Genomic DNA, 9,101 nt, shown 5'->3' with positions numbered 1-9,101 from the left:
TCTTATCTCCAATAAACCACCAGAAAACCGGAAGTGGTGCCATGGCTCAAGTGGTAGAATGCTGGTCTTGAGCTGAAGAGCTGAGAGACAGTGCCCAGGCACAGAGTTCAAGCCCCATGACCGACAAAAAGAAAAAAAAAATTCTGGAAGCTAGGCTTAGTAGTACAAACCTGTTAGACTAGCACTCAGGAGGCTGAGGCAGGGGGGGCTTTTGAGTTCAAGTCCAGACTGTACATAGATAATGAGGCTGAGTCTTACAACAAACAAACAAGTATCCAAACAAAAATATCTAGAAGGCTGTTTATCCTGTGAGTTAGCACTTCAACAATAAGAATGTGCAGTTCATTCCTCCATATCAATGTCCTTATCAGGACTCTCCTATGTTTTGATTGTTCTGTTTCCTACTTGCTACTGCAGTAGGAATTTCCAGCAATTGATCCTCAAGTGCATAGCATTGTGGGTAGAATGATTGATTCCTGTACTGCCCTGCCCTATCCTGGCTGAGAAATTAATTCTTTCTTTGTTTCCTCTATCTATGCCATTTCTATGTGCTTGTTAATCAGTACCTCAGGTGATTGTATATACTATTCACTACAGACTTTAGCCATCCAGTGGGGGTTCTGAAATTTATCACCTTCAGATGAGAAGTAACTATTTTAATAGGTTTTTCTCAGTCTTTCCCTGCAAATCACTTCAGCATGCTAACAGTTCTTGTTTCTTGTGAATCTGGCAAACAAATTCTGCTTAAAGTTTCTCCAAAAGAACACTAGTTAAGGATCTGTTCTTTCCAGAATTCTGATACAGAATTTAAACATAGGAAAATCGCTAAGAAGTATTCTGCCAACACAATATGGTCACAGACAGGATTGTAGGGTCAATCTTCATGTCTTTCCTGGCAATGGCAAAATGAAATACTAATTTTATTTCCTATGTGTGTGTGTGTGTGTGTGTGTGTGTGTGTGTGTGTGTGTGTGTGCGTGTGCCAGTTCTGGGCTTGAACTTAGGGGCTGGGCATTGTTCATGAGCTTTCTTTGCTCAAGGCTAGTGCTCTGCCACTTGAGCCACATCTCAACTTACAACATTTTTGATAGTTTAGTAGAGATACGTCTCACAGACTTTTCTGCCCTGGCTGGTCTCAAACCATGATCTTCAGCCTCCTGAGTAGTTAGAATTACAGGCATGAGCCATTCTATTTCTAAGAAGGAGTGCTTACTCTGAGGCTTTTCAAAATATATTTATAGTGTTTTGTACTTTTTTTTTTTTGGAGTTAAGGACTGAATTCAGGGCCTTAGTGCTCTTCTACCAAGCTGAATCCCAATCCATCAAAATATATTTATATATAAAAATTAATGATAAAGATTTAGTTTTATTAGTAAACTCTCAATTTATTTAATAGAAATGTGCTATGTCAACTACTTGGATCTTATGATCCCAAGTGTAGAGAATTTTCATTCTTAAACTCTCCTGAAATGTTATCTGCATAATAATACTTACACATGAGTTTAGGGTGATTTCATCTGTGCACCCAATAAGAATCTTAGGCTCATGAATATACAAAGAAATGGATATATGAATAAACATGCATGCACACACCATGTCTATATATGATTATATATGTGTATGCATGTAGTCATCCCTTGGTATTTGGGGACTATTTTGCAAATTAAACATTAGATGCTCAAAAAGGTTGCAGAAGGAAATAAACCTATGCTGCACATCAACAGCCCTGTATAGACTAATAGCATTATATAGTTTGATAGATATATATATATTATATATGTATACATAATATATATATCACATTGTGTTAGGTGTTACAGGTAATCTGCAGATGACTTGAAGTATACATGAGGATGCCTATGGGGTATATTTTTTATGTCATTTTTTGGAAATGAATCAAGCAGCTATTTATAATCTACATGAAGAGTTCTGGAACCATTCACTCATGAATACCAAAGGAAATTGTGTATGTCTCTTTTATATGTATTCATGTGGGTATATGTGCATATATATTTTTCTTCATATTGTAAGTTATATAGGCCATGTATAAAGAACATGCTTTTTAACTGACAATTCTAAATTAAAAGGGCTGCATGAAAATAAAACACAGGAGCCTGGGAAATAATAAGCACATATATCTTATACCTGTATTTTTACACACAGTTTTTATGGAAGAACAGCTTGTGAGTGTTTAGGTTATGGAAAGTTTTTAGCATACTTATTAAAATGTATTTATTTTGTAAATTTGATAAAAAAAATTTAGATGTCGCTATAGCAACCCAAGTGTGGTATTTCATGTTTTGATCATTTTTTGAGGACAGTATAGAATACTGTAACTAAACATCTTTGGTTTAGCCAGGTGCCCATGGCTCATACCTGTAATTCTAGCTACTCAGGAGGTTGAGATCTGAGGATCACAGTTCAAAGCCAACCTGGGCAGGAAAGTCTGTGAGACTCTTATCTCCAATAAACCATTAGAAAATGGGAAGTGGTGCTGTGGCTTAAGAGGTGAAGCACTAGCCTTGAGCTGAAGAACCGAGGGACAGCACCCAGGCTCAGAGTTCAAGCCCCACAACTAAAAAAACAAACAAAAAATCTTTGGTTTATTCAAACAACAGCTGGGTAAAGTACTTTAAATTGAGTGATGATTGTTCAGTAGGAAAGTGGCTCTTAACAACTTAATCTGAAAAGGTGAAAATTATTTATTTTATATGTCCTCTGTAGGCTTGCAAGTTTGTTTTGTAAAACTCATGTAAAAACATGCATGAATGCACTCACATATGAGTTTGAATCTATGTATGCATGCATGTGCACATACATACAGACACACGCACACACACACACATACACATACACATACACACACACACACACACACACATGAGTATACCTTTACAGATAGTAAAGATAAGCACATCCAAACTTCTTTATGAGTTACTTTGGGCTTTTCACACAATGAGTTATATATTTTCATTTTTCTATTTTCCTCTTCCAAATGAGCACATCTTTTTCTTCTATTACTGGGAAAACAATAAACAGAGACTATATAAGTTGAAATAAAATGAAGTTAAATGTTTTTAGACAGGGTATATAAAAGCAGAACACAGTGGTTCAGTGCCAGTGCTTGTCTGCAATACACCACTGCTTCCAGAACACCTCAGCACATCCAGTGTTTGACCAACTATATTGGCAACAGTAGTGGAGTGACTGGCTGCTTCTATAGCATTTCCATTGCTTTGGCTTATCCCTGATATCTCTGTGGATCTAATTATTTGGATTCCATAGTGAATCTGGTAAAAAGAAGCAGACAGATAGTCTGTGACATGGGAACAAGTTTTTCAAACATTAACCACGTGTGTGAGTGCCTAGGGCAAGTGGTTGCTTTTGTAACTTCCCAGGCTGATTCACACTAATTTAACATCAGCCCTTCTAGTCTCAGTAGCTCTGATGGAGGCAGTGTCTTTAACATACATCACATTCCTACAATAAAGGTATCAGGAAGTATGAGATATGAATATGCTTGGAGCTAATTTTGTCTCATTATTACATAACTACTTAGATTATTTATTTGGCAAAATCATTTAGGACCCGCATTCATGCAGAATTACTACATTTGGCTAATAAGTATACTTTATTAAAAAGCAGCTCCAAATCTGTACTGCTAACAAAATAAAACGGAACAACATACAACAAAGGGCCCATCAGCTGCACTGTACATGGATGACAAAGAACTAAACAACCCAAAGACAGTGATGGGAAGGGATTAATGAGAGGGAAAGAGGGAACAGCTTACACTGAGCTAAAGGAAAGAAATATAAACATCACCTGATGTGGAAGAAATAACTGAATTGTCAAAGCTCATAGAATTCACAAACTGTATAGACCATGGTAATGACAATTTGCTTCGTGAAAGTTAAAATGTGTTTGTGACTTTAACTAAGTATCACTATTCCACAATACTGTGAAACATGTAATTTCTGTAATCACCATTTAAAAAAAGAAAAGAAAAGTGAGAGAAGGGATGGGTTAAGAGTGATGAGTAACAAGGTTGTCAGGCACCTTGTATTTATATACTGTTTTGAAGAATGGGAAGTTCTTTGTACAACTACTTAAAGATAATAATAAAAATAACAATAATAAAATGGTTTTTAAAAAGCAGCTCTAAATCTGTACTGCTAACAAAATAACTTTGTTTTCATGCATCTCCTCCTTTAATTTTGCACACTCACTTTAGGAGTTTAGAATAATTAGAGCATACCATTTTAAGTCAAAACCGGTATTTGACATTTACTTGAAATTATCAGAGCAAGATTCCACAGAAGGAACAATTGATTTTTGGTATGGTCATTGTTATGGGTTTTTTGTTGTTCTTCTTCTTTTTTTTTACTTTGTTTTTGGTTTAGAATGACCCTCAATCTCAATCCTCCCAAATACTGGGATGATGTGTGTACCATTACATCCTGTGAGATTAATTTCTTTAATAGGAAATTTCTATGTTAGATTTTGAAGTTTTCCTAAAACATGTGGACACAGAAAACAACATCTATATACAATCTGATGTGTAGATTATTTGAAATACCTAAGTACATAATATCTGGAGACTCAATTAAACTATTTATCCTTGGTGAATGTTGTCTATGAGCAGTCAAGCATAACATTTTCACCTATACCATTGAAAGTCTGGACCTAGTTTAAAAAAATGTGCATTTCAGATTTTCCTCCCTTGTCCTATTCTATCTAAGCTCATGGAGTTATATTGGAAATGAACTTTACAACTTTGGTCAGGGGTTGGGTGCGGTGGGTTGGGGAGGAGTGTGGAAAGTGGGGGAGTAAAAGGATAATGAGACAACAAGGGAATGAGTAACAATGATCGACATATAATGTACTCATGTACATTATGTAGCTGTAACCCCTCTGTACAGCATCTTTACATAAAATAACATTTAAAAATTATCATAATATAATAAATATAATTAATAATGAGATCATTTTTACTAATTTAGGAGTTATTTTTTATACATATATGCTGTTAGTTCTGCAGATGTAGTCCCTCAATTGCAGGCACTGCTGAGTTTCTATTAAATAATTTATGAGGAATGTCACTTGCATGAAGTCAGAAAGTTTGCAAAAGTTTGCAATTGTCATGCTTTCTGTGTAGGAATAAAGGCTTCTCTGAAGGTGACAGTCCAGCAGGAGATATATGTTTCATAGGCTGTTGTTTTTAGATGGCCTACTTTATTGTCTATATCACACAAACTATTTTAAACTGACATCAGTTGTAATGAGACTGCCTTATGGCTGGTGATGAAATCCTTTTTATTCTCATTCTTAATTTTTAAGTAATTACATATTAAATCATTAGTACTTGTGCATGGTAGGTATCATTTTTAACTTATTTTCATGTACACAGTTATTATTTTTCTTTATTTATAAAAGGAGGTGACATACAACAAAGCACTTTGTCAATATCAATACAATGCATCCATTTGGAACAATGTCATCTCTTTCAACATTCTCACCCATTCCTCTCATACCTACTCCTTCTTTCACCCTTCTTAATTTCATAGGAAGGACATACATTGAATGCATGTCTTCGTTTCTACTTCTTCTCCTCTACATTTAACTATCCCTTGCCTCTTGACCCCACCATACCCGTTCAAGTATCTACTTTCTGGTGTTTATTTTGTTGAGCTTTGACTTTGCCTTTCTAAAGAATTATATTATTGCATTTCTCCCTTGAATCTACCAGTGAATACATCAGATACTTCTAATGCCAAACCTGAACATCATCTTTCCTTTCCAGTGAAAGGAAATTTTCAGCATTGACCAAGGAAACATATTTGCATAGTTTCCCTCATTTGTAGTACCTAGAATGTGCCTACAAATCTACAAGTAAACACACTGGGTGGTAAGCAAGCAGTTATGAATGAATTAACTGAAGTATAATAGATTCTATAGAGACCACAAATAAAGAGTAAACCAAAGCCCAAAACATTAGTACCAGGAAATGGGTACTCAAAAGAGGGGAGAGTGGAGCCAAGGGGAGAAGGGCAGAAAAATGAAAGGAGGAAGGGGAAAATGCAGGCAAAAATTCATTGTAGATACCACAGAATTGAGAAATATAAGGGACCTGGTGGGTCAGAGTGGGGGAGAGTAAAGATGTTGAAGTGATAAAGAGATGAAGATGCATTGCACACGTGAACTGTTTGGTTAAAAGGAAAAATGAATAGGTATCCTAAACTTAAGATAGTAAGGGAAAAGTGGGTTGGGAGAGAGTGTGTGAAAATACTGAGAGTAGTGATATTGATCAAGAAGCACTGTATTCATAAACAGTTTTGGTGAATGGCAATTCCTTTACACAACTGTTTAAAGATAATAAAAATATTCAGAAAAATAATCCAAAGGGGGGAAATAAATGAACAAAATTACAATAGAAAAATTAAATTCCAAGAACCATCCTATAGGGTCTACTGATTGTCTTGTCCTGGCAGGGCTCAAATCAACATTAAGAGAGAATTTTATCTTAAAAGTTAATCTTAAACTGCAAGGATGCCCTTAAATATCACCATTAAACATACAAAAGGAGAAGCCATGTTGTCAAAAATGACCACTTAATGCTCCCAAATGCCTCAAAATCATCTTTGCAGATCTTCTATAACCTCATTTGTAAAGCTTTTTTTTCTTTTTTCTTTACATGAGAAAGTAGACAGATACATGTTAGTAATGGTAACTGTGTCCACACTCAGAAAGATGCACAGTAATCTCTGAGACCAATATACAAAGAAAGGAAGAGAACAGCTGGAATATGTACTGGGGCCTGCTCTTCCAGCAGAATATAGTTAGCTGGAGGGTTTTCTTTTTGCCCCACAGGGCACAGTGGCGGTAGTGTTGATTCAATACAGTTTTTGTGGAGATAGAAAGGGATAAAAATGAATTTAGAACAGAAAAGTGTGGAGATTTTTCTCTGGTTGTATTTTGAGCAAGGTATTTCACCCAAAATAAATTGAGAACCATGGTGTTGAGAAAAGGGACCTCAAGAACTGGATGACTGAGCACCAAGGAAAAAATTGCACCTTGTTCCAAGGGACTGACTATTTTCTTGTTTTATTTATGAAGGGATAGTTGAAATCCATGTGTTTTTTATTAGTCATGTTTTTCACCTTCTCCTTTATCCTTCTCCCCTTCTCCTCATCTTTATCCTCTTCCACTTCATCCTCATCCCATTCCAATCCTTTCCTTTATCATCTTCATCATCTTCTACTTCCCCTTCTCCTTCCTCACTATCCATATCAAGAACCAGTTAGTATTTCAATAGATTTGGCTAAATAACATCTCCGATGATTTCTCCCAACTCACCCGCACCAGCATCAGAGTGGTTCATAAACCAGCTCTCTGTTTCTTCATGCTGCCTCTTCCTGCTAACTTTATTCTGTGTTTGGAGCATTTCATCAAATCTTTTCCAGATTTCCATTTGATTTCAGTGGATTTTGAAAATGGATCACCACTCTCATTCAGGTGAAATTCTCTGGAGGGAACTTTATTTTCAAAGTCAGGATTTTCATCAGACCAATAATCTATTCTGTAACCTGTTGTCAAATCTTCAAATTCTGCCATTTCAACTCTGGTCAGGTAATATAGCACTTCTTCATCTTTCTCTCCAAAAGGTACAGACACTTGAGGATGGTTGACAAATCTTATGGATAAATTTGGGATTTTGATGATCAGAGTTTAATTTTTTTTCTACTTTCAAAATCTCCTCACTGTGGGCTGGGAAGGTGGCTCAGTGGTAGAGCGCTTGCTTTGCACGCACAAGGCCCTGGGTTTGATTCCTCAGCACCACATATGCAGAAAAAGCTGGAAGTGGTGCTGTGGCTCAAGGGGTAGAGCATTAGCCTTGAACTGAAGAGCTGAAGGGTAGAGACCAGGCTCAGAGTTCAAGCCCCATGACTGACCAAAAAAAAAAAAAAAAAGAAAAGAAAGAAATCAAGAAATCTCCTCACTGACTTGATCATTATGTCTATTTCATTTTGTACTTCATTGATATATTCAACTGCTTCTTGCTGTTATTTTTCTCCATTTGGCACACTGGGATGTATCTGCCAGCTTTAGGGCAGGACTCTGTTTAGTGTTCTCAGGTTGAAGCTGTATGGGGGATTGGAGATTCAGGAAAATGCCAGAAGCAAACCTCAAAAGGCCAGATCAAGAGGAAGGGGAAGAAATGATCTCATTTTATTTTAAACTAGTTTTTGTTTAAATGTGTCATAAAATACATTCATAACAGCAGAGTCACCATCATGTAGCAGCAGATCTCCTTAGTCTCTCCCTAATTTCTTACATGCATGACTCCACAGAGCCCCGAGTCTGGACAGATGTTTATGTTCTTGAATATGGCTGTGAATACTTCTTTCCACTGGATCATGCCAGTTATAAGGACTTAGTTAAATAAAATTCAGCAGATAAAAGTATTCATGTCCTAACAAATGGAGCGATGTCATTCTTTCTGATGGAGGAATAGAACTCCATTTTGTGTATATACCATATTTTCTTAATCCATTCATATACTGAGGGGCATCTGGGTTGCTTCCATATCTTAGCTATGGTAAATAATTTGGCAATAAACATATTTGTGCTGGTAGCTTTAGTATGGTCTTGCTTGTGGTCATTTGGTTAAATGTCCAAAAGTGGGATTGCTGGATCATAGGGGAGCTCTATGTGGTGTCTTTTGCAGAACCTCCATACTGCTTTCCAAAGTGGTTGAACAAGTTTACACTCCCACCAATAATGGAGAAGGGTTCCCTTCTGGACACATCCCCTCCAGCAGCTGTTGTTATTAGAGTTCTTGATTATAGCCATCTAACTGGGGTGAGGTAGAATCTCACTGCTATTCTGATTTGCATTTCTTTTATGGCTAGAGAGGTTGAGCATTTCTAAAGATACCAGCACAACTATGTTTATTGCAGTATTATTTACCATAGCTAAGATATGGAACCAATCCAGATGCTCCTCAATAGATGAATGGATCAAGAAAATGTGGTATATATACACAATAGAATTCTATGCCTCCATCAGAAAGAATGACATTGCCCCATTTGTTAGGAAAT

General features: G+C 36.4%; 1 protein-coding gene and 1 pseudogene across 3 annotated transcripts in view; both read right to left on the bottom strand.

The window, feature by feature from the left end:
- Dpp10 (dipeptidyl-peptidase 10 (non-functional)) overlaps window positions 1–9,101 on the bottom strand; it is a 1,450,850-nt gene that overhangs the window by 265,851 nt on the left and 1,175,898 nt on the right. The window lies entirely within an intron of this gene.
- The window catches only part of LOC105988891, a 14,443-nt pseudogene continuing 12,433 nt past the window's right edge, over window positions 7,092–9,101 (bottom strand).

The sequence above is a fragment of the Dipodomys ordii genome, unplaced genomic scaffold, assembly GCF_000151885.1.
Source record: "Dipodomys ordii isolate 6190 unplaced genomic scaffold, Dord_2.0 Scaffold52, whole genome shotgun sequence".
Taxonomy (NCBI): Eukaryota; Metazoa; Chordata; class Mammalia; order Rodentia; family Heteromyidae; genus Dipodomys; species Dipodomys ordii.
This window is presented reverse-complemented; position numbering and strand designations above follow the sequence as displayed.